At 33.6% G+C, this 27,677-nt stretch overlaps 1 protein-coding gene and 1 long non-coding RNA gene across 3 annotated transcripts in view; one reads left to right on the top strand and one right to left on the bottom strand.

Moving 5' to 3' along the window:
• ADGRL2 (adhesion G protein-coupled receptor L2) overlaps positions 1-27,677 on the top strand; it is a 266,791-nt gene that overhangs the window by 59,315 nt on the left and 179,799 nt on the right. The gene's annotated exons all lie outside the window — the stretch shown is intronic.
• Positions 54-27,677, bottom strand: part of LOC309611534 — a 29,101-nt gene continuing 1,477 nt past the window's right edge. The window contains exon 2 of the long non-coding RNA XR_014234578.1: positions 54-27,673. This is a non-coding gene — a long non-coding RNA (uncharacterized lncRNA). The remainder of the gene's footprint in view (positions 27,674-27,677) is intronic.

Raw genomic sequence — 27,677 nt, 5'->3', positions numbered from 1 at the left:
GTTAGTTCAATATGTTATCTATTAGTAGCCATTGTCTTTGAAGACAGAATGTCTTTCTTGATGAATGGTTAATCCATTTTGTTTTAACCACCGAATTTTCCTAAGCAATATTCTAAATTGGCTTCTAAAATTATTTCAAATATATAAACATACCAATCAAATATATAAACTAAAATTATTAAATAAATTAAAAAATATATTTCTGGGGTGTTACTGAATTGTTTTACACAGTTTATAAGGTTAAAATACTTGTTTCCTTTAAAAATTTTTTATTGATATTTAGTAGCTAAAAAATAAAATTTCAAATACATAATAAGTAACAAATCAAAAATACTTAAGTCCCCTGTTTCCCTTCTACAATTACTTAACCCTCATTTCAACGAGTTAAACATTATTCTAAATCTTCTCTATCCCTTGTTTTCCCTTGTAATTTTTTCTCATGTATTTGCATCCCTAAACATACTATTGTTTGGTTTACATGTTTGCAATAATATGTAAATGAAAGTTACTTTTCCATTCAACATTAAGTCTTGAGTTTCAACCATTTACTGCACATAACTATAATCCATTAGTTTACACTGTTGTATAGTATTCCATTTTATGACATAATTTATTTCTCCTCTTTAATGTTGATGGATTTTTGGGTTGCTTCAGTTCTTTATGTTTTCTTTTTACTATTACACATAGTCCTGCTATGAACATTCTTTAGCATGTACAAGTGGATAGGTACAAAAATTTCTCTAGGGCAAGTTGTTCTTAACCTGGAGTGATTTTGCCCTGAGGAATATTTGGCAAAGTGTGGAAACATTTTTGGTTATCATAACTTGGAGCATGCTACTGGTTTTTAGTAAGTAAAGGCCAGGGATGCCCTAAACATCCTATAAGGCACAAGACGGCTCCCACAACAAAGACTTATCTGAACTAAAATGCCAATAGTACAAGGCTGAGAAACTTTGCTCTAGAATATATGCTTGAAAATGAAATTGCTGAGTCATAGAGTATGGAAAATTTCAAATTTATTAGATAATTGCTAACTGTTGTTCAAAGTATCAATTTTATACCCCTACCAGGAGTATAAATATCAATGTTCCGATAGATCTGCATTCTTGTCAGCACCTAATATTGTCAGATACTTTAAAATTTTTTATCAATTTTGTGAAGGTGAAATAAAAACTCCTCAGAGTTTCAATTTTCAATTCCTTGATTACTAATAAGATTGTGTATCTTTTCTCATATTATTGACAATTAGAGCTTCCTATTCTATGAGGTACTGATTCCTTTTAAACAATTTTTAAAAATTGAATTTTAGGCAATACATATACTAATCCATTCTTCTTTATTTGTGTGACAAGTGTCCTTTTCTAGTTCATGAATTGTCTTTTCACTTCTTTAAGGTGCCCTTTTATGGACAGAGCTCTTAATCTTAATGCAGTAAAACTTAGCAAACATTCCTGTTTTGCTTATATTTTATATTTTCCACTTAAGAAATCTTACCCTTTATCTTCTGTGTTTTAACATTTGCTTTTTACATTTAAGTCTTTAATCAATTTGAAATTTTTTTGTATGATGTAAGGCAGAAATAAATTTTTAAAACTAGAAACCATAGTCTTAGCACCATGTATTGAATAGTTTATGCTTTCCTCGCTGATCTTCAGAGTTAGACTTTTCATGAATCAAGTTTCCATATACTGAATTTATAATCTAGTTTTTGGGTCTGTGTTTTACTGTACCTCTTTACCAATATTATACTGCTAAAATTATTAGAATTTTATAATAACTGTAAAAATTTGATAAGTTCTTCTATTCTCCTTCAAGAATACCTTTGTTCCTGTGGCCCTTTACTTTTCTATATAAGTCTTGGGAAAAGCTTGTCAATGCCACCTCCTACACATGCAAAAAACTTGATTGAAATATTTTAGAATCTACAGATCAATCTGAATGGGACTTATACTTGTATTATAAGTTTTAGTGTTCCAATCCAAGAATATGGTTTACTTTTCCATTTGTTTGGATTTTCTATAATGTTTTTCAAAAAGATTTTATTTCTCCCATAAATTTGTTATATTTATCTCTAAATACTTTTTTAATAAAATATTTTAAAATTATATCTTCCAATAATTTCTTTTGTGTAGTGATAGTTTCTAACGTTTGAGACACATAGAAATACAAATAATTTTGTATTTTTATTTTATTCAACAAATCTTCAAAACTTTCTTATTAATTATCATAATTTATCTGTATTTTCTCTAGGATTTCCTATGTAAGCAATCTAACTTCTGTTAGTAATGCCAGCTTTATTTCTTCCTTTCCAGTTCTTATACTTTCATTTTTTCCTTGTGTACTCCACCAACCAGACCTCTAGTTCAGTATTATATAGAAATTGTAATAGTAGACAACTTTCTTTTTTCCTGATTTTTAAAATAAAATGCTTTGAACATTTCAACATTAAGTTTTAGGTTTTTTGGACTTCCCTGGTGGTCCAGTGGTTAAGACTCCATGCTCCCAATGCAGGGGGCCTAGGTTCGATCCCTGGTCAGGGAAATAGATCCCACATGCCGCAACTAAGAGTTCTCATGTCACAACCAAAGATCCCACGTGCCGCAACTAAGACCCGGTGCAGCCAAATGAATAAATAAATATTAAAAAAAAAAGTTGTAGGTTTTTTTGCAGATATCCTTTATCAAGTTAAGAAATTTTCTTTTTATTTTTAGTTTGCTTTGTTTTTTGTTTGTTTGTTTTTAATCTTTGAGGATGCTAAATTTTATCAAGTGTTTTTTCCTACATTAATTTAGAGGAAAACATGATTTTTCTCACAAAGAATTGCTGAGAACTGAAGTATTTCTCACTCTAAGGGCATTTACTGAGTGGGGTGAACATGAATTTCACTTTTCATGTCCTTGCTGGCACAAGGAAAGTGACAAAGCCCAGGATTCAGTGCTGGAATGCAAAATGGATATATCCTCATTGTTAACCTGATCTACAAATAAATCCATCTCACAGAGGACAGCAAGGTAAATTACAAAATGCATAACTAAAGAGAAAAAAATTCTCCCTTGAAATATCATAATCAGAAACCGACATTACTGTTTCCAGCAAGAATTTTATAATCTCAGTGGTCTAAAGACTCCAAGATAAGAAATTTAGCTTAAACTTGTCCCTAGTTGTACCTTTTGTGCCCGGGAGAATCAAAAGAAAATCCCCTCTGGAGAGCCTAACTTTATTCCATCTCTCCAAGAATTTTTACAGATAAAATTCCATGAGTACAAGCCCACAATCAGAAATCACAAAAACACTGTAAAACAAACAAACAAAAAAACAAAAACAACAAAGAAAAAATGAGCAGGAATCAGGTAAAAAAAGATAAAAAGCAGAATTAGACCCACAAAGACTTCAAATATTGAAATTGCCATTATCATTCTTTTTTGTCCCCTTCTCTTTTATTCCCATTCTTGTTGCCCATAAAACTATATCTAAAAATTAAATTATTTTTTAACATTTGATTTCCTCAAAATAACATGTAAACCCTTCTTTTCTATAAAATTAGAAATTAACAGTATAATCAAGTTTTAACTTGCTAAGCTAAACCTAGTTACACTGAAATGGAGTTTGATCTCGACATTTAACTTTCAAGCTATAAGAACTGCAGTGAACAAAAAAAATAAAATTAGAAATAAGAATAGGTACTTTTCTGTTTAGTTTAAATGAACAAGTATAATTGTAAATATTGTATTAGGCTAAAAATAATATATTTCTGTCTATATAATATATTGCTGTCTATATTGCTGTCTATAATATAGAATCTTTTTTTTCAATCTTTAGTATTTTTAGATAGACTCCTTTTAGCTAAATACTCAAAATGATAAATATATTATAAATTATCAGAGTATCTCTAGGAGTTTCTTTTTTTTTTTTTTTCTTTTTCCTTTTTTGGCTGCCGTGTGGCTGGTAGGATCTTAGTTCCCTGACAAGTGATTGAATCTGGGCCCTCAGCAGTGAAAGTGCTGAGCCCTAACCACTGGACTGCCAGGGAATTCCCAAGTATAGTGTTTCTTTTTCGAGGACTTTCTTTACATTTGTGTTTTGAAAATTTTTAAAAAGAATTTGTGTTCTCAGCTAACCTTGAACCTCTGATTGGTCTTATGTTGGGCACTTGGCCAAAGCTGAGCCAGTCATAGTCTGTCCTTGTAATTTTATAAACTGGAATCACAGAACAGACTCTTAGGCAAAGAGAGAATATACTGGTTGATGAATCCCAGGGAAGACTGATTCTGAACCTTAATTCCAGTTATTAAACTTTCTAGGGATCCATGAACCAGTAAATTGCCTTTGCTGAAGCTTATTTGAGTTGTTTCTGTAACTTGCAACTAAAACAGTCCTGATACCCTTATATAAAGAAAATTAAATTCTGAGATGGTTTTCCTGCGTGCTGATAGTCATAGGAGGCGATGGATGAATAATGCCTTTAATACCTTTTCCACCATAAGGGAAGGTGATTGGGAAGAGTTCCTGGGTGAGTTTTTTTGAAGCCCTGCCTGGACCAGAACATACCTCTTGCCTCTGATTTATTCCCGAGGCAGGTCAAAGTAAGGATTAACTAAGATTATTCCTTATGACAAGGCTTATTAGGACCACTAGTATTTGGACAGTTAAACTTCTGGTATCTAGAGGGCTTCCATCGAGAAGCCCTTTCTGCATGTAATATTACTTTGCAGTTACTTTCTACTTGAGATTTTACATGGCCTGAATGGAAGAGGAAAGGACTGAAATTTAAGGGATGAATGTAACAATTATTGAGCATTTTATGCTATGTTAAGGACCTGGCTGGTCTGTTTTATTTCTAGTTAGTTGTTAAGGGCTGAATTATGTCCCTCCAAAATTCATGTGTTGAAGTCCAAACCCCCAGGACCTCAAAATATGACTATATTTGCAGATAGTCTTTAAAGAAGTTATTAAGGTTAAATGAGGTCATTGGGGGTGAGCCCTAATCCAATATGACTGGTGTCCTTTTAAGAAGACGACATGAAGACATAGAGAGAAAGATGACTTGAAGACATCATAGAGAGAAGATGGCCATCTACAAGCCAGGGAGAGTTCTCAGAAGAAATAACCCTGTCTGTCAAATCTACCCATAAGATTTCTTTCAAATGTCTGCTCTACTCTTTGTTTTCACTATTACTACGTTAATTTAGGCTGTGTTTTTCTTATTTGAAATATTCTAATAACCAGCAACTCCTCATCATTCTAATTCAAGTATTCATAGTCATGTTAGTCACTAGATTGTGAATTTGTTGAGAATGAAATCTACTCTGTACTCTCTTCTTATCCTCAGTATATAGTCTACGGTTCCTAAACCTGGCTGTGCATCAGAATTTGGGGTGACATTTTTTAATTACAGATTTTTAGGCCCCAGACCATATCTGTTGAGTCAGAATCTACAGGCTTGTGGGCTGGAAATTGGTATTTTTAATATGTTCCTAAGTTGATCATATAAGTAATGGACAACTGTTACTTTTATTTGCCCATCTTTTTATTAATGGTCATGTGATATCTTCCTCAAAACTTCCTACCTCAGCCTTTTGTCCTGTATTTCTTACTGTGCCTTCCATTATCACAGTGTTTTTTGAATAATAAATCTACTTACACTTTTTTAAAGTAGAGTGGTTATTCTTTTACATTGATGATGCATTTCAGGAATTTTCCTGTTGAAGGCCTATATTTATTTTAAGTATGTCCGTACCCTGAGAAGCTACAAAAATGTCATGAAGATACTTTAATATGTGTAATAGTAAGAATAAATGAAGCCTATCCAGTCTGTGCACTGTGAAACTGATTAAGCAGGTTTCAGAACTAGGATGTTCCCTTCACTACTGTCTCCAACTATATGAAAGAACTGGCAGAAACAGTTGCTTCTCCTATAGTTATTTTGTGGCCTGGCCCTATTCATATTGATACAAATTGTGTGGTAGAAACACAAATGAAAAGTGGGTTTAGAATTCACCTTGGAAAAGAGAAAGTAATGTCTCAAATTCTTCTCTAGACCTCCGTATTGTAAACTTAATTCATACACCTATCATATGGCAAAATTTGACAACTTTATACTCTGAAAAGAAAAATCACACTGCTTTTCTTACTTAAAAAAACAGCTTCAAGGCCTAAAGCAGTGGGTCTTTGTATCTACTCACAGATAGGAAACAGGAATCTAGAAAAAGATAACAAATAATGGCAATCCTTTGAGATAAACTCTGCTGTTGGTCTATACTTGAAATCAAAGGCACTCTTTCTAACCATACTTAGATAACAAAAGAAAAACTTGCTGAATATATCTGCCAAACTGATTAATTCTATTGATACTTGTTTTGTGTCTATTATATCAAGCATTATATAATATAAGAAGATCAAAACAGACATGATTCCCGATTTTGTGGAGTTTTCAGTTTAGTTAATAGAAGTCCTGGTTTAAAAAAAAAAAAAAGGAGGGATGCTTTCAAGAGCCTGGAATGCAGGCAGAGAGCTAGACTGTGTGAGAAGAGGTCATGCCCAAATGAAGCTTCCTGGAGGGACCACTTTTTCTGTGCTCAGATGTCAACAGCCAGGAGTACCTTGGAACTTGAACAAACAAATGAGCGTGACCTTTCAGTACAGTCTTTACTACCTGTGCATACTTTGTGAAAAGGCTGGTACAAAAAATAATATTATCCATGGTCTACTTTTCCTGTTCTAAATGTATACATTCATGTATTCATTACACAAATATTTTATTAAAAGTACTTATAAAATAAGACCCCTTAAGCAGTCTGAAAGACCTCAGTATGAAGTGATGTGTTAACCAGTGATATATTAACTACCTAGTCCTTGGCTTATTTAACCACATAGAACAATAAAATTTTAGTGTTTTCAGACTTGGGTTAGCATCTCCATGAACAGGAAGATCAGTATTTCCTCTATCAAGATATTGCATCTTTGAAAAATTCTGACTCAAAGAGGTTCTGTTTTTAAACTGAAATAGGCCTTATTGTATCTTGCAGCATCTTAATTCAGCCTCTTTGGACAATTCAGAATAAAGCTAATCTCTCTTTCACATAATAATTTTTTAATTCAAAAAATATAGGTGATATTTTTATAAAACTAGGATAGGCTTAGTAAAGAAGATCTGGAAAATTAAAAGAAGTAGATAAAAGAAGGAAATAGCTATATTCCCAGTACCGAAAACAATCACTTTTAAAATTTTGATATATCTATTTCCAGTTTTTTAATACTGTAAATAGTTTTGATTCTCTGTTATTTCACATAATTTTATCATATGTAAACATACACACACATACATAATACAATTTAGTTTCTATCTATTGGGGGTAGCCTGCTGTAGAGGATAAGTGGGCAGTACTGGAGAAAGATAGACTTGGGTTCAAATGGAAGCATTATCACTCACTAGCGTTTATGGCCTTGGGTATGTTACTTAATCTCTCTCAGTCTCAGTTTTCTAATCTATAACCAGAACCCACTATTGGGGTTGTGGCTAGCATTAATTAATGTAGAATGATTAGCACAGTGCCTAGCAAATAATAAATGATGAATAATGATTCAAATTATTATTATTATTATGTTTACAGTATTCCAATATAGCTATCAAATATAACGACTTTCAGGCTAAAAGTTCCTCAATTCTTTCAGCCTTTTCTCATATGAGATGGTTTTAAGTCCCTTTACCACGCAGGCTGCTAAATACTAAAAGTTTTCAAATCTTTTAATTAATATCTTCCATAAAATGTAGCTCTCAGAACTGAGCATGGTAATCTGAACAGCTCGAAATTAGTCAGATTATGTCCCCCATTATTCTATGCACATCTTAAATTTATTAATGCAGCCAAATTATTTCTTCTTCATCTTTTTCTTCTCTTCTTGTTCTTCTTCCTCTCCTCCTTTTCCTCCCCCTCCCCCCATCCTTCTTGTAACCGTATTATACCATTGATTCACTGCCAAGTAAAGCTCCTCTATTTTCCCATGAGTACTGTTACTACGTCATATATCCCTCAAATCGAATTTAGGTAGTTGGTGTTTTGGTCCCAAGGCAGGACTTCACAGTTATTCCAACCAAACTGTATATTGTTGGATTTTGTTCATCTTTTAATTGTTAAGAATTTTCAGATCTTAATCTTGTAATCCAGTGTATTTACTCACCTTCCTTATCTCATGTAACTGATTTTTGATAGGAATGCCTTCTTATGGTTTTATCTCAGTCATTGATAAATATGTTCACATTAGACAAGGCCAGAGACAAAGGCCTGTGGTATATCACTGGACAAACCCTCCTTCAGGCTGACACAGATTCATTAAAATTGCCATTGGGTGCAGTCATTCAGCCAGATATGAAAACACATAATAGTACTATCCCTAACCTGTATTTCTCCATCTGGTCCACAAGGTTATAAAGAAAGACCTTATTAAATGACTTGCTAGAATCCAAATAGTTAGTGCCTTGATATACTAGTTTATTAACTTTGTAGAACAGAACATATAAAATTGGGCTGAATAGTTTATTCTTGTTGAATTTACACTTTTTCCTAATAACCACTTTTTAAAAATGTGCACAAAATTATCTTTTATAAGTATGATCTAGGCTATTCTCCCCCCACACCACATAAGTTTCATGGATCTGAAGTTTGCAGACTCTGCAATTTTTTGAACATAAAGTATTCTTCTCTTTTCCCCTCTACTATATTTTCTCAAAGGTAATCAGCTAAATACTCCATCTCACTTAGAAGTTTCTGGTAATAATTCAGAAAGGTCAAGAGGCATATTGTCAGCTATACTAGTCAGGGTCTCCCAGTATAGCATACAGGTAAAGTACTCAGACCATAGACTTAACCATCTTGGTTCAAATCCTAGGTCTATACTTCTCTAGTTGTATGATCTGGGACAAACTATTCAACCTGATATAAGGCATGCTTTATAGAGTTGTTATGATGATTGAGTGAATACATCTAAATACTGAGTGTATGCCACCTACTAGGGACTCGATAAATGTCACCTATATTATAATCACTTTACCTATTTTGCCTTTCCATTTTTAGCCAGTGTCTAGTGGTCTGACTTCATTCATTGAACAAATATTTATTGAATAGTACTTGGTTCATACAAGGCCTGGAGATACTGTACTGAACAAATCAAAGTCCCTGTACTCATAAAGCTTACATCCTAATACAGCAGAAAGAAGTAGCTTAAGTATGTAAAATAATGGCAGTCAGTGATTAGAGGAATGAAAAGTTTAAGGGTTAGAGGATGTCAGAGAGAACTATTTTAGAAAGGGTGGTCCAGGTCCTCTCTGAATAGGTGACATGTAAGCAGAGATGAATGAACCAGCAGGGAAGAAATATAAAGGAGTAAAGACATTTTGCTTTCTCTTTTTCATGAATGAATTTTACATTTTCAACTTTAGAAAATGGGTCTGCTCCTGTATGGATTTTATTCCTCGTTTCATGCTAACGAGATCATTTTTGGCTCTCTTTAGTCTCTCTCACAAGCCGCAGCTCATTTTGTGCTTTAGTCTTGCTGATGTTATTTTTATAGGTCTATGCTACCTTCACATATTTGTGCTTGATTATGTGTCCCCTTTTACCATCTTTTGCACATGCTGTTTGAAATTCAGAGCCTGTCAGTAGGTCCCTGTGCAGCATACTGGCTTCTTTAGTTTCCTCCCCATTTTCTTGCTCATTAGAATCATTTGTGTTTGCATAGGCAGAACACTGCTTAAATCAAACTGCAAGAGCGCGTGGTTGCTTTTCCCCAAGGTTCCAATCATTTTATTTTACCTACTGGTTTCTGTCAGAACTGGGTCCAGAGTAGAGTTCCCCTTACTGCTTACTCTGCCTTCTGGGAAATGAAATTATCAGCAAGGCTGGTCAAGAAATTGTCAGTGTGTTGCTTTCTGAGGAATGAGAGTTTCTGTGGATACTTTGAGACTAAAATCCCTAACACTAAGATGTGTTGCTGCCCTGATAATTTTGTGGCCTGCACTAGAAAAGCATCCTTCTGACCAGGAAGTCTGTAATGCAATCATATAATGCTATCACTTCTCTGTGTTTTTCATGTCACGTTCATCTAGATTTTTCTCCAGTGTTCCTTTACCCACTCTAATTTACATGTAGGTTCCTTGCTTCTAACCGGCAAGGATTATTCAGTTACCTTTTAATCAGCATGGTCTACTTATAATTTAAAATAGATTGGATTAAAGATTAAATTGTTTATATGACCAAACTTTATGCCCAGGAAACCAGGAAGTTTCCATACAGCTTTATATTAACAAGCAGAGTGAAATCCTAGAAAACTTTGGAACAGAAGGTAGATTCTCTTCTAATGAAGCCATATACTAGCTTGCAGATTCATCACATGTCAGAACTGAAGGGCCCTTAATGTAAAGATGAAATGTCTGGACCCTCTACTTTTACGGATGAGCAAATTGTGGCCTAAGAAGGTTAGTTAGTTGACTTTTCCACAGTCTCACAGTTAGTTAGGGATAGTTACTGCAAGAAAAGTTTATTTTCTTCCTTAAGTCAATAAATTTCACCCTTACCACGTTACCTTCCATTAATAGCCCAGAGTCTTACTTCCTTTTCTGTGAAATCCAAATAATAATATCTGCCACCCTTCCTACCTCACACAGTTGTTGTGAGAAGGGAAGGAGATAACAGATGTGTAATAATAGTGGTTGTGTAAAGTGGTATTATTATGATAATGATTTTAATGGTTTAATCTGTAGGTTTCTCTGGGCTTTTTTTCCTTCTTGTTTAAGTGATTTGCATTTTAAATTTAAATCTGGGGTGAAATGTGCTTACTTTGTTAAAGATTCACAACAAATTGTAGGCTGCATCACACAGAAGAAAGAGCCCTGGTTTTGGCGTCCCTGAGACCAAGATGGTAATCTTTATTTCCTTACTCAAGGGATACATGACAATGCATCCTCTTAACTTCTCTGATTTTCGTTTTCCCATCTGTTAAAGGGCTAAACATTCCTATCTTTTACAGTTCTGAAAACTGATACAGAAAGGCTCGATATCAGTGGTAATTTTTTAATTTTTTTAATTTTTTTCCTTCTTCCTCAGACTATGAGCTTTTTGATGGCATACACTATTTATTTATACTTGTATTCCTAGGGTCAGGCACTCAGTAGCTATACACTATGTTTGTTAAATGAATTATTTACCAAGGTGAACAACACAGAGTGGGTCTGAGGGTGGCAGCATTTTGTAAGTCAGTGTTTTTTCAACTCTGAAGAGCACAACATTGAGTTTTGTGGAGGTCCTTCAGGAACTGCTAAAATCAGTGATGAGGGCATAACTGAGAGTGAACTCTTGGCCTTTATCTTGCTTTAATCAGAGCAGGCATACTTGTTTCTTATTAATGTATTGGGCGGCTACATAAGATTGTTTTCAGAGGAAAAGGGTTTTCAGCTAAAAGAAAACTGAAACAAGATGCTTAGGCGTTAGTCTTAAAGACACATCTAATACTTCTTTTACCATTAGGCACCTTAGGCAAGTTAACCTTTCTTTGTCACAATTTCCTCATTTATCATAGGACTTACAGCATTTTAGGTTGGTTATAGATGGGCAGGAAGATATCACATGCACACCTGCCATTTCCTAATGTATTTAGACAAGAATACCAAAGTAAGGAATTCCCTAGCGGTCCAGTGGTTAGGACTCCGTGCTCTCATTGCGTAAGGCCCAGGTTCAATCCCTGGTCAGGGAACTAAAATGGCCCAGGTTCAATCCCTGGTCAGGAAACTAAGATGCCACAAGACAAGCTACACAGCATGGCCAGAAAAAAAAATACCAAAGTGGATTCCACCTGGATCCAGGTGGCCACTTGTATCAGGAGCAGGTGCACGCAGATGCAGTGTACCTTGGCTTGGCCTTTCTCTTCTTCGGCTTCCCTGTGGGCCACAGAGCTGCCGGGGACACTACCGCCAGGGTTGAAAACCACAATTGTTTAAACTCAAACTGGCCATTCTAGAATAATTTACACTCATGGCCTAGATACTTGCATGTAAGAAAATGCTTATAAACATCAGGCTCTCCCAGTTCTAGAACCAAACTAGCACAAGCAAGAAAACCTTCTCTAGGCAGAATGGGGAGGAGCTGGCAAAGTCAGGACAGGTTGTCCCCGAGTAGTATCTCTGCTTCCAGCTTCCAGTGTTCCCGTCTCCCTGGAAGTTTATTTGGAAGATTAAATAAAGTAGGGGTAATACTAAAATATTTAGTAATGTGTAAATTGTTGGGCTTGGGCACTGATTGATCAGAACAGATGCTGGCCATAAACTACCAGCAAGCCTTACCAAGTCTTGCCAGCTGAATGAGAGCCCTAAAATGAAGTAACGTTAAAAAGTCTTCATGATATCTGACACAAAGATGGTGCTTGATTAAATGTTCATCCCCTAGCCTGCCCCACCCCCGTCTCTTGAACAAAATTCTGTAAAAACAAAACAAAAAAAGGCAAATCCAAGAAGACATATCCCCAAATAACCTGAGAAGTCAAGCTTATTATCTCATTAGTACAATATATTAATGAGGGGATAATTTCTAACACCAAAATTCATTGTGGTCTATAGTAAAATAGATATATTCTAAAAATTAATTGTACACTATTCCTTGAATTAGAACCCAGCTGTTAAATAATAGTATATCTTAGTTATACCCAGGGGCCACTGTCTCTCTTCTGAGTTTATCATTTTCCCTGCTAGAAAGGGTTAATTCATTAAATTTAGTTACATTCTCTCAGTTGTTTTAAGACAGTGTTTCCCAGGGTTGGCAGTGGAAATGCAGAACACTCTACCAAAACCACTTGGGTCTTTTTCTCCACTCCCTCAAGTCCTTCCAGAGGTTTTGAGGCCTTCCTTCCTATTAAACATCTGCCAGAATGAGCCTTTGGAAGTGTGTATACGATACACTAGGTAACTTAGCTCAGAGAAAAGTAAAACTAGCCTTTGGTGGGGGGGGCGGTTGTTGTTGCTGTAGTTAGAACAAAAGAGGAAAGAAAGAAGGTATCTGTGGAGCAGAGGCAAAACTGAGCTGTATCAACTCAATAGTGCAGAAGACAGGGTGGAGAGATGGACCAGAAGTAGAGAAGAGATGGAAGGACAAGTAACTGACCAGCTTCACCATTTAGTCAGGATTCTCTCTGGTCTCATCATCAGGTCATGCATTTGCTGAGCATTGGGAATCTTATAACAGCCTTTCTGTTTATGTGGCTGCTAGAAAGACTAAAGGCAAATCTAAGGCTAGCACACATAAAGGCATACATCGCCTATACTGACTTTTCCTGCTTTTTTACTCTCCAATCCTTATTTTCTCTTTGCCTTATTACCATTCTTACTCTTTTTTTTTTTTTAATTGGGGTGTAGCTGATGTAAATATTATATAAGTTTCAGTTGTATAACATACTGATTCACAGTTTTTACAGGTTACAGCTATTATAAAATATTGGCTATATTCCCTGTTTTGTACAATATATCCTCATGGCTTATTTATTTTATACATAGTAGTTTGTACCTCTTCATCCCTTACCCTGATCTTGTCCCTCCTTCCTTCTCTCTCCCCATTGGTAGCCATTAGATTGTTCTCTATATCTGTGAGTCTTTTTCTTTTTTGTTATATTCACTTGTTTTATTTTTTAGATTCCACATATGATATCACATGTAAGTGATATCATACAGTATTTGTCTTTCTCTGTCTGACTTATTTCACTTAGCATAATAACCTCCAAGTCCATCCATGTTATTGCAAATGGCAAAATTTTATTCTTTTTTATGGCTGAGGAGTATTCCATTGAATTTATGTACCACATCTTCTTTATCCATTCAGCTGTTGTTGGACACTTAGGTTGCTTCCATAGCTTGGCCTTAGTTATTCTTATTACTTTTATTTTTATTTGTTTGTAAATCTCCTCAAATTATTTTTGGACTCTGAAGTGTTATAAGTGAATAAATATAAATTAGGATGTGTAACAGACAACTGTCCTTAATTGTATTTAGCTCTTACAGAGTATAATAAGTTTAACCAGATAATCTTCTAATATTATGGATTTAAGGAAAAACAAAGCACTTATAACTAAAAAAGAATGAAAATCATAAGCTATGAACATAACTAAGAGTGAGTGGATTCTTCAAATTGCTAACAAAATAAAACAAAGTACCAGCAACAACACTGGCATACATATGATAATAAAATTTTATGTAGTCAATATAAAGCAGTATGTTTCAAAATGTACTTCCAAAATTCTTTGCTCTAATACAACCCAGTGTGTAAGAATATGTAAGAATATTCAAAAGTGCTACACATTAACTCATACAATTTTAGGCATTTATGTAGGAGTATTTGAAGAACTGTCAACTGTCTTATGCTATTGATGATACCAAAATAATAGCAAATATTTGAGGACTTACTGTGTGTCAGATACTACCTGTATTAATTCATATAACACAGCCACACTATAAAAATACATGAAATTATTATTTCCCATTTTATAAGTGAGGAAAGAGAATGACAGTTAATTTAAAGATGAGCTTCCATAACTTATGCAAGGATACACAGCTTGAAAAAGGTGGAGCTGAGATCTGAATCCAGGTGGCCTGGTCCAAATTTTAAGCTTTTAAGTTACTTTGCTTTTCTGAAAAAAAATTTTTAAAAAAAGAGCATCTTAAAATTAGCATTAACCAAAGTTAACTGAATTTACACTTTACTTTATAAGGCCCTTTTCAGATCTTTTTCAACTGATCTTTTTTAAGGTAAGGGAGAAGAAAAGGTTAATCTTCAATATAGCCTTATTTTTCAAAAGTAATATCGTGCCTTTTTGGAAAGGATATGTCAAGTGCTTCAGTGGTGCTGTTTCAAAAACTTTTGGAGAGAAAAATGATTTAAAATGGTATTTACTAAATTCTTCACTGTACGAAATTGCAGAATTTTAAGTAAGAAGTGAACATAAATGATTTCACCTAGGTATAGACTCATGGGATGCTCATTAAGCATCAAGAAAAGGCATTTCACTTCTTAATGTATGTATTCTATTGAGTCAAAAATAACAGTAAAAATGTTTCATACTTTTTAGCATGGACACAGACTAAGTTAATTGGCCAAATTAATTATCCAATTTTATGAATTGAATATAACTTTTATCTTACAATTTGTCAGGAAAAGTGAAAAGGGAGAAAAGACAAATTTTTTGAAAAATAAATACTATAATTACTGGAAGCTCAATTTTGTTTTCGTCATTTAGAAGTGCCTTGCTTAGTGAAAAAAAAAAAGAAAACTTCTAATATGAAGGAGATTCAATCATATATGCCAATGTCTGTTTCTAGGTTGCAAGGGAAATGATTCGTGATGATTTTCTTTTAAATGGTGTCTATCCCAACAATTGACAGATATAATTGTTCTAATAAAGTTTTAATGGTGAAGCTGCCTAGATAGCTTTGTTTTTTTTTAATTTATTTATTTTATTTATTTATTTTTGGCTGCATTGGGTCTTCGTTGCTGCGCGCAGGCTTTCTCTAGCTGCGGCGAGCAGGGGCTGCTCTTCGTTGTGGTGCGCAGGCTTCTTATTGCAGTGACTTCTCTTGTTGTGGAGCACGGGCTCTAGGCGCGCGGGCTTCAGTAGTTGCAGCACGCGGGCTCAGTAGTTGTGGCACACGGGCTTAGATGCTCCGTGGCATGTGGGATCTTCCCAGACCAGGGCTTGAACCTGTGTCCCCTGCATTGGCAGGTGGACTCTTAACCACTGTTTCCCAACTATCTTTGGGAAGTCCAAAGATAGTTTTTTAATTAAATAATAAAATGGGGGCGGTGGGATGAATTGGGAGATCGGGATTGACATATATACACTAATATGTATAAAATAGATAACTAATAAGAACCTGCTGTATTAAAAAAAAGAAGAAGAAAAATGGTAGGCAGGTGTTTGTGTGCTTTAAGAAAAGAACAGTTAGTTGAAAATTTTGTAAAACTGTTAAATAGGGGAGAGCAGTATTTCAATAAGACTATGAAATGAGCACAAAGGTCTTTTCAGAGTGTATATATTACTCAGGATTTTTAACTGATACAAAGGATATTATGCCAACAATATAATTTATAGGAATTTTTAAATGCTAGCATGTTTAATATGAGTGATTCTCACTTTGTGGAGTTGTTCGTTATCATCACATTTTCTAGTTGGCATACTTATGTAAAATAGAGTTATAGTTAATGGGAAAATGTTTTGACCTATAATCATAATAGAAATTTGTAAATCAAAATAAAAAATAAAATTAATAATAATAATAATACAAATAATACTAAATATAAGAAACATAACATATATTAGTAATAGTAAAAAAAAAAAAAAATTTTCCTAACAGGTTCAGTAGATAATCTCAATTCTAAATAGTCTCCTTTGAAAAGTATAATCTTAAGAAAGAATATTTTTTGAACATATCTGAGACAATCAATTACTTCTAGTAATTTTTAGTAAAAGCTTAGCTTGTTTGCTTTAAAACATTTTGCACTTAGTTTCTGCTAAATTAACGTCTTAATTATTTGTTTAACTAGTAAGTCTTCTAAACTGTATGTATTAATCCTTAAAAGGGTGTTTGTTTCCATTTATTTGGTTGAAAAAGACTGGTTCCTTTCATTTGTCCTCCCTTGAGCTATACTTATGGGATATTAGGTAGTACAGAAGAATCAAAATCATCATTTGTTAATGCCAAGGTACCTTCCCCTGTAGGGAAACTGAACTGGCCTCAGAAAGAAAAGAAAGTGCAAGAGTAAACATCAGTGGAAGAGTGGTGGAAAGTGGTTTCAAGTGGGGAGAAAAAGAGAAAGCTATTAAATGTGAATATAAGTAGAGAGGATTAAGCCAATCAGTAAGAATAAGAATAAGGGGGGCACTATAAGTTTATTATTGAGTTACGTAGTAAGTGCACAGAGGAGTTAGTATATATGTACAGCCTCACAGAAAAGCACTATTACTACTACTTAGTACATTTCTTCATAGCCTATAATGTGTATTAACAGTATAATTCACACATTTGTTCACATATAAACTGTTGGCCATTGAAGCTCAAAAATTAAAATATTTCCAGGAGCCAGGAAGAAAAAGTTAGTGAGTGAAAGGCAGTTGGGAGAAATATATAGTCCTCTTGATCTATCTTTCCTTTCCCACTTCACAGAGATAGAGGTGAAGATACATTTCACTTTCTTTTAATGCCACTTTTAAAGTAGAACACAAAACATTATCACAAATTGGGTCACCCGAGGCACAAGACACTGCCTTGGTTATGAGGAGGTAATAAGGAATGGTGGAAAATGTGGTGAGTCCAAGAGTGGACCTTTTGTTTGAAAGGGAAAGCCTCTCCTGCCGAGTGTTGCTATGAGGTAATACATGTCAAAGTTGCTGTATATTTCCTTTTTTTTCCCCCCCAGAAGCTGGAAATCCAAGTTTTAATTTAAGCCTTCTAATTTTTAAAAGTTGACGAAAAGTAGATTAAAAACAAAACAAAACAAAACACTGTGTGGCCCAACATCTATGGGGCTAATAAATTACCTTTGTCGGTTAGATTTTATATAGGTCAGCGGTTTGTGACCTCTATTATATGCTGTGCTAACAGCTGGGCATATAAAGTTTAGTGAGATTTTTAAGGAGTTTACTATCTAGGGGGGAGGAGTAAATCAATAAATACAGTGATGTGTAATAAGTGCTATGATAATCAATGTTCATTTTGATGGTCCTTCAACACTGAAAAATTCCATGTCATCAAAGAAAGATAAAATAATATTCAGTGTGATTTTATTAGATAGCAAAGTACTTACTAATATATTTTGGTAAGTTTTTTTAAAAAAAAAACCAGGAATGTAAGCAAAAAGAAACAACATTTAAAGTGTCAGCAGAAAGTCAGAACATCTTCCTTGGAAATTTTAATTAATTAATTTACTCTTTTTTTAAGTTAATTTTTATTGCAGTGTAATTGCTTTACAATGTTGTGTTAGCTTCTGCTGTACAGCAAAGTGAATCAGCTATACATGTACATATATCCTCCTTTTTTGGATTTCCTTCCCATTTAGGTCACCATAATTTACTCTTTAAGATAATATTAATAACATTTGCTGGTGATTTGGAAGGAAAAAATTGATTAAAATGCTTTTTGGCTCTTGAATGTAGGGTTCCAGTCTTTGCTTAGTGAATCATAAGTGAACTAAAATGGAAGTATTATACTTTTTACCATAATGTATAAGATGTCAGATGTTTTGCCTTTAAATAAGACCAAAGTGCCGGGGTGCAAAATATAACCCTTGAAAAGCTTCATGTAAGCCCCTCGATTCTATTTTCTGAGGTTCCCTAGACACATCTTTATCTCATGTAAGTTGTTGGGACAGAAAAAGTTGAAGGCAGAAGGACTGTTCTAGGTAAAATGGAACAGAAAACCAACTTTTCAACTTCTCTGAGTTGAAAAACTCAGATGCATTAATTAATCTTCTGCCTACTTCCTACCTCCCCAACACACACAGACAGAGGCACAGACACACGCTAAGATAATTAATAGTGCTAGAAACTCCTTGAACAATTGGTCTCTATTTGTTTTTCTCTTCACGTAAAAGCACAAATACACACATTGTTATTAACTTTAAAACATTAAAATTTCATTGTAATCACTAATTTGTGTAGATATTAAAATACTTACATATGGCCTATAAAAACATTTCAATAAATTGACTAAACAAATTTGTTAAGAAGTAAATTTATGTGTGTGTTGTTTATATGTACACTTGTGATAAGTACATTTGTACAAGATTTCTAGGTTGTTTGACTTATAATATCTACATCAGCAAAGCAGTGCTATAATATTTGTATAACAAGCAGCTGCCTTATTGAACTAAATATTATAATAGTATTTATGATTATAGGATTCTAGCTCATTTTTCCATAAATGCTTTCCAACAACCAACTACAGCTCAGGCCCTTTGCTAGACAATAAAGAAGCCACTGTTCGTCAAAAATCTGAGAGTAGGAGAAATGATTAGAAAACAACTTCATCTGATTGGTGCATACCATTCTAAGCAGTATAATGTTACTTCCTGTATCATACAACTTGGAGGTATTTGGGAGGCTATTTACATTTCTAGATACAAGAACATGGGTAGGGAGGAAGGTGCTTCCAGAGAGGAAGTTCCAGAAAGCAGTTTTAGACATCTAACGAACTTCTAAAAGACTACTGTCTCCCTGAGAGTTCATGATGCTACTTTGGTATATCAGGGACTTTTAAAAGTTGTGTGAGAGTGCTGGGTGATTTTCATACCTCCTTACTAAGATTTGAGTATTGTGGGTAATGGGTATACAATGGTACAGTGTTATAGCTGGTTTTACGGATGGTTGGACAAGTGGGAGAAGACGTGGAGAAGACAGAGACTTCAAATTTTGTTACATGTCACAAGCACAGATTGAGATTTTCATGTAAGTAAAGTTAGTACCTCCCTGGTAAATTAAAGTTAAAAGAAATTTGTTGAAAGGATGGATCACAAAATTAAAATAAAACCCAAATGAACCCACCAAAACCTTATATAATAGAGAGGGGAACAGTACTACAAAGAAAAAACTGGATGGAGTTTCCAAAAGAAAGGTGACTTAGAAGGTTTTACCATATATATATATATATATATATACAACTTGTTTTATTGTGTGTAGGAGATACATAAGTGAAAGCTTATTTTCCTGCATGTTTAATAATAAAATTGATGATAACTTGTCATATTCCATAACCTCACCAAAGTTGGAGAAAAATCCAATGGTTTCATTATTTTTGTTAATAAAAACGCATTTTCAGGGGAAAAGACGAATAATAAGATCTCTTTGAGAGAAAATTTTGTGAAGTAATAGTCTGTGAAGAGAGAGTATATAGTTAAAATTCCTGAATGCCATGCATATTAAACATATTATATAAATTTTTATGTCCTAATTAGTTTTGTATACTTGCTTATAAATTTTTGTGTATATTCTTATTTATTTTCCATGTGTATTTGCCCTGTTTCCACAGATGATTTATTTCTCTGGGGATAGCATATGTTTACTACTTTTCAGTAGCACCTAGAGCACTGAATTGAGGAAAGCAGGTTTTCTTAGTGTTGAATAATTGCCTTTATTAGTCTTGCATTTTGAAAAATATGTCAGCCTACAATCTCAGTAAAAATGCGGGATTAAAAATGAATATAGAAAATCACATGCATGTTTCTCTGACATTAAATCACCCTGCTGTGTCAAATGTAGCACAAATGGCCTTTTAACAGGGGTCCTGTGCAAACAGTGGGTGATCAAAGCACACATCGGCAGCAACACCAAGTCACACTGCTGGTGTCAAGGACAATGTATTCTGAATTCTGTTCTGTATTTCTTCTGTGATATTGTGCCAGAAGACAAATATATAGACACAGGTATATACATATACATGTGCACATATTTTACAGAAATTAAATAATTCATTCAAATAAATTATTTAAATGACTTAAAAATTCTTTTGTCAAACAGATTAATGGAACCTTGTTATTCAAAAGATAAATCATTTTAAATGAAGTGGCAAAGACTTCAAGGGCTAATAAAGGTTTTATGAGAGATAAACTTTTAATGAATTAATACTTTTGCATGTACTTATTTTCTATAAACATAAATATACACACAAATGCTTACAATGATATTTATATCAACATTTCTGACTGATTTTTTAAGAAAACAGTATTCACAGTGTTTAAAATAATGTATTTTTATAGATTTGGTTTTTAGGAGCTGATGGATTACAATTCACCAAGCAAAGTAGAAGGAGGTTTAAATAATAGTGCCATAAATATTATTATTTGTGTAATGAGATAAAATAAACGAACTTTTTTTCTATTTGTAACTTACATGAATCCAGTGATCATTAGTCTTGAACAATTTTATCTATGCCTTTTTCTAGGGCTTGAAATGTATTTAGCACTCAAGTCTTTTTGCTGTGGAGGTCTTAATCAGAAAGATATTTTGCTCTAGAAAACTATGGTGAACTAGTATTTGTATAACAAGACCTTAATACCCTGGGAAAAATTTTAAGGATTTTTATGAAGCTCAGTACACATTCTTCAGCTAAATTTTGGCATAGTTTCAATTGAGACTACAGTGAAATTCAATTGGTTTATTTTATAATTAAAAACAAGGAAATCATAGTAACAAAAATATATAATGTATAGCACTCGTGTTTATAATAGAAACATCCATAAAGAAAGAAACATGTTCTAACTTTTCTCATTACTCCAGAGGGAATTGCATCTTTAATCACACAAAGCACAACTGCTTTCTAATTTTGTTTAAAAAGTGTTTCAATACTTACAAAAACCAGATCAGGTTATTGTAAATCTAGAGCAAATTAGAATCATTGGCCTCTGCTCAGCTCTATGTAAGGTTTCTATGTAAATCATAAACTTAATGGCATACTAAGACACACATCTGTTTCAGTTTTGTAGAAGTTAATAATCTAACTAGAGTATTTAAACACTTCTTTCATTAACTGGAAAATTCAGGCAAAGATAGACTTCCCTCAGTGATAAGGTATAATATTTTACCTCTGAATTTTGATAAGCTATAAATCTACCTAAGTAGTTAAAGAGTTTTCTAAAGATTGAATTTAGTATCTATTTTTGACATCACATGATTTCCTCCTGTATAGAAATATTCAATATAAACAACAGGCCAGCATTATCATCTCAAATCTACATCTGCATAATTCTTTTTGATTTATATAAATCATATTTAAAATCATTTTGTAACAGGGCACTGGCAAGTAAACACTGAATAATTATACGAAATGTCAAAATTCATTTTAAAAAATATTTTTCAGATTCCTTATTTGATTACCCATAAGTTTATTTTAAAATGATAAATGATAGTCTTCTGGGGATCCATATTATTTAAAAATAGTTTACATACTTCGATTTCTCAAACATTTACATTTTATAGCTAGCATTCTTTTCTCTGATTTTATTTTAACAAATTCAACTTTTTTCTGATTTTTAACAGACTATAAATATTTTTCATGTTATTTCCATAATCTCTTTCCTTGAGACATGCCACTTCATATATAGCAGTAGCAGAATATATTATAATGAATTATTGTGTTTCCATTATCATTAGATAATAAACAGGAAATTAGTTTTTCTTGCTGTGTATTCTACATTGTCTGAACAATGAAATATACGTGGTTTGAATTTGGGTCATTAAATTCAGGTAGTAAGGACATAGTACTAATTAAATTGGTGTCATAAATTACAGTCCCAAAATGAAGGGGAACATTCTTTTAATGCACTAATAATCCTCTTTAGTTATATTGTAGATATGTGATTTTGGCAACCAGGATAGTTGGATAAGAGTGTGGATGGTTCAGTGCAGCACATCTCCATCACTGAATCAAAATCATTCAAAGAATATATTATCCAGGTGATAGTTTGGCAACTTCTTTTTAATGTAGAATAGCTGGAGAGATTATGTGTTTTTATTGTTTAACCTAAACCAGAATTTCTTCATTGAATATCACTCAACAAAACCTTATCACTACCAAATCATTTCAGAACCTCTTTGAGATATCGATGACATTTTAGTATGATTCTAAATTTGGATGCTAATTAAAAGAAAATAAAAGATTCTTTTCTAGTGCACTTTTACTTATCACAAAAACGTATGCCTATTACATCATTGTTTGGTCTAGGACCTAAGTGATGGATTTCATAGTGACTTTAAGAATGCATTGTAAAGAGTTGCAATAAGTTGAAAACTTAATTATAAAGATTTAAATTATTCTTGAAAATAGAGATGGCAACATTCTATTATCAAGAAACTATGATGAGAACTCGGTTGAGAAGAAAAATCTCTGCAAATTGCTGTTCTAGTTTCCACATGCTCAGACAAATTTATTTTTATTAAAATATATACAACCAATAAAGGCCTTTTAAAAATACAGTAAAAAAGATAAGTGTAGTTAAAAAATAGCCATCATATTAATTAGAGAACAAAATAATGAATAATGTTAGTAACAGCTTATACGATCAAAAAGTCAAGGTCAAACATCTCATGTTACACAATTTTAGATTATCAAATATTTTCAAAACTGAAACAAAGCAATTTTGTGTTTAAAAATACTAAGATCACATATTTCAATTATCATTTTATGCTGTATCATTAGGATAACTTCAATGTATTCTAATATGAAATATTACAAGTGTTATATAATTATATCTTTGACTCACCTTCTAAAATGCCAAGAGGGCATTTGTGAGTTTGTTTCCTGACTCTTAAAAGCCTTTTGCAAGTTTTGCCATACTACAGTGAACTATGACATGAATAATCAAAGTCATATTCTCAGAGGCACTAAAAATTCAATTTAAACTTGCGTGAAATTGCTATTTCACAAAGACTTGTGCTTTTAGGTTACCTTTAGTTTAACAATTAAAAAAAAAAAATTAAAGAAATTTCATCTGTATTGTTGACAGAGGTTTTGCATGTATAGAAAAGGGACGAGGAGGCTCATTTTTAAACTACATACTTTAATAAGAAAACGTTTGGTTATGAGAATTTATGATGAAAAAATTATTATAAGAAGTCATAGACAGATTTCTATAAAATGAGTGTTCTTATAGTTACACTTCCTGGTTTGACAGAAACATTGATAGAAGATCTATAAGACACGATTATAGAAAATCCTCAAGGTGCAGACATTACCAACAATTATGAGAATAACCTATGCGAAAGCAAGAAGGACTAACTTTGAGTTGGGTAAGACTCAGTGGAGCAATATTATGAGGGGCATCTTTTGTAACTCGCTTACTTTTGAGTATCATAATGGTATAAAAATTGTATAATCCTTTATACAAAATTAGACATATATAAATACTCTAGGCGCACAGAAAGAGTCAAGCTACCAGTTGTTTTGGTGGATATTTTTAAGAAGTATTAATTACAAACTGATAGGTATTTAATAATATATGTGATCAGGTACTTCTAAATAATATCATTAAGTACAGCACACCATAATCATATTTATAATACAGTTTAAACTATCATTATTTTTGGAGACTGCATCTCTACATTTTAGATAGGGTTTGGCCTTCTTGGACCAAGATTTACTCAGCCTGGAGAGAACTGGGAGAAGAATTAAAAGCTTAATGGCTTTGCCAAATGCTTTCATATGTTTCTTCTCTCATGGATAATGCGTTCTGATTTCTTTTCAGCCTACATGCATGGCAAAACTAAAATGAAAAACAATGCTAGGAAGGAACTTTCAACGAGTTCTAGTTAAGTCTGGGTATTCACATAATTGCTTTGATCTGCTCTAGAGCTTTAAAAGATTTATTTTCTAGAGTAGGGAAAACGTTTCAGCACTAAGCATCATTGAACAGTAACGAAGAAAAGGGAACACAACGTTTAGGATGAAATCTAGCTAATTTTATTTCTATTTCTGTATTAGAAACTAGAGCAGTTTCACATGTTTTTATTTGTTTTATTTTAGAACTCTCACAGAGCTCTCTCATCAAAGGCAAAAATAATGAATACAATCTATTCTCACTGGTAGTTCTCTACAGCTTGTAGCTCAAACTTCACACAATTTCTGATCCAGCATCAAGACCTGGATCCTCTCTCTGCCCCACCCAAGTCCACCTCCATGTGGCCCCTTTTATAAATTTATTTATTTATTTTTGGCTGTGTTGGGTCTTCGTTTCTGTGTGCAGGCTTTCTCTAGTTGCGGCGAGCGGGGGCTACTCTTCATCGCGGTGCGCGGGCTTCTCATTGTTGTGGCTTCTCTTGTTGCGGAGCACAGGCTCTACACGCGCAGGCTCAGTAGTTGTGGCTCACGGGCTTAGTTGCTCCGCGGCATGTGGGATCTTCCCAGACCAGGGCTCGAACCCGTGTCCTCTGCATTGGCAGGCAGATTCTTAACCACTGCGCCACCAGGAAAGCCCCCATGTGGGCCCTTTTAGAACTGGCTTACCTATATCCAAGTTTGCTGGGGTGGGGCATTGAAGAGGTTACTCACAGTGTTCTACTGTCTTATACTAACCGCGATACTTTGCAACCACGCCCATTTTCATACTTTTTCAGATTCGTTAAATTGGTACCCATACTATTATCATTCATGTTTGTATTTTGACAAGTGCCTCATCACTTCCCTCTAAACGAAGATGCCTGGATGGTAAATAGCTTTAAAAATTAGCATAATTTCTGTATCAGAAATATGTGAATCCATTGAATAAAATAATCTTTAGTTTCATAAAGATGTTTAAATTAAAAACATGAGTTTCTACAGTTGGAAAAAACATGTATGGTTAAAATGTTTGAAGCCCATCAATCTCTCAAACCACATAAGCTAATGAGTTCCTTCTGTTTTCTTTGAATGAAATCACCATGAGTGGTTAGATGTTGATTTAACATAAAACAAATGGAAATGGGTGTTTCCTTTGTCCTTTGTAGAATTTATTTTTAAAAACAATTAGCAAGTATTATGAATAAGTCAATGATTTTGCCATTACTTAAATAATAGTATAGATTGTGTAGTTAAATTGATTGGATTGCAGGGAATGCATAACATACTTCAACTCCCCTTAGCTTGCTAACATCTGCGGACATTATTAAGTTTCTCATTTCATTTTTTTCTACCATAACACCTGTATTGTTATAAATTATGTTTTGAATTGTCATGAAGTGTCAGACAAATTATGTTTTCTGGATGTGTGTGTGTGTCATTTAAGTGTTCCTTTGTAATGGCAGGTTTGTGGCTAACAGCTTAATCTTGAATATATCAATGCAATTAAAAGCTCTGTTTCAATTTTTGTGGATACAAAGAAGGTTGAAGCATTATTATGTGTAAAGTGCAAGGAAAGAATTAAAAATTCTTTAATATTTAAAACATTATCCTAGAGAAGGGATACATTTAGATATAATTATAAAAACAGCAAGCTTATTATATGCTTAAGAAAAAAGTGTTGAACTCTTTGAACTCTAAAATACATATACTATTGAGTTAAAATTAAAAACTTGTTTGAGGCATTTCCCACTCCCAATAGATTTAACCCACTTCTGACAATTTCTTTCCCCTCCCATGCACCCTCCTTTTTTTGTAGTCTCTTCAGGAACATAGTGGAGAGTGACTCACTTATGTCCTGAGCATCAAAGTGCATCAGACCTAAGAAATGAAGACAGTGGGTTCTTCCTGAGATTCTTTCTGAGAGAGTTAAATAAACTCTGAGAGAGTTTAATAAGCCAACATATGGGCAGCTTAATTCAGGCAAAATTTTCTACTGATTACTTACTAAGCTTACTAAATAAAAACTTCAGCCCAAGTTCTGCCTCCCCAAAGAAAATAGCATTAAACTGATCCATGCACTCATTGGGACTTCTTGTGAATCATGCCTAGATGAATGAAAAATCTTCAAAGATGAACAAAAGAAAGGGCTAAAATTTTTCGGTAAATGCAAATTATTATCAGTTTGACATATCTTGGCTTACAATACCGAATAAAATAATTTTAAATTCCAAAGGAGACTGTGATATAAATGACCACTGAGGTCTGAGAATTCTGTAAGTCTTCCTTCTTTTCAGCTACTTTAAAGAAGCCTGATTTAGTTTTCCTAGGTAGATCTGTTGTATGTATAAATTTTGACAGATGTAAAAACGAAATAAGGTTTCACACTAGCTCTGCATGTGTTTTTCTTTTTTTCTGGACTAGTTTATATCCTGCATCGACAATATTTGAATTACGTTATCTAAGAAATTCCAAATGGAAGTGTTTATGTAGTTTAAAGCACCAATGCTCTATGTGGCTCCTCTTATCTTTTGTATTGGTGAGAATGTTAAAACATCAATACATTAAGTAGAAAAAAATTTGATCATCAAGGATTCTTCTTTGAACCTGAGAATTATAATGAATCAACCAAAAGAGCATGTTTCAGTTATTTGCACGTATGTACTTTTAACTTGATTTTTTACAAGTTGAGAGAAAACTTGACTAATAGCTGGATTTACTTTAGTACTACAAATATCTGGCTTTGTGACAAAATATAGGTATTTAGAGTCTTCACGTCTTTTGAACAATCTGCTGTTGACATTTTAATAACACTGTTGTTTGAAATGATTTCTGAAGTATGATGACTGCAACATACCCACAGCAACAAAAAGTACATATTGTTTCTGAAAGCAAAGAAGCTCAAGTTTCATCCTATTTCCTAGAGATTTTAAGTCTTGGAGAATCAGTTTTTCTTGAAAACCAATGCAAACATGCTTCTTTAATTGATGCCTTCATTCATTAGTATAAACAGTGATTTAGAAATACATTTTAGCTCAGAAATGTTGTAATTAAAAAAAAAAATCCAGGTTTGATTTTACTCGTATGCAAAGGACACAACTGGCTTTCGAACATTTTTCAAGCACGATTTTCTCCGTCGTGGTCTATTCTCTTTAGTTTGGGTCCATCGTAGGCGCTGTCTGGCTGTTTGCTAACACTACCAACAGAGAGGCGCAAGGAAGTGTGGTCAGAGGACAAGAGCAAAAGCAGTTTCAATGTAAGGAAATGAGGGAAACAGACCTAAACAGCACGATGAATGCGCTTGCGAGTAGAGCCTTGTAGTCTCCTTTCCTTCCTTTGCTTATCCTGG

Source organism: Balaenoptera borealis (genome assembly GCF_965194805.1).
Source record: "Balaenoptera borealis genome assembly, chromosome: 1".
In the NCBI taxonomy this organism is placed as follows: Eukaryota; Metazoa; Chordata; class Mammalia; order Artiodactyla; family Balaenopteridae; genus Balaenoptera; species Balaenoptera borealis.
This window is presented reverse-complemented; position numbering and strand designations above follow the sequence as displayed.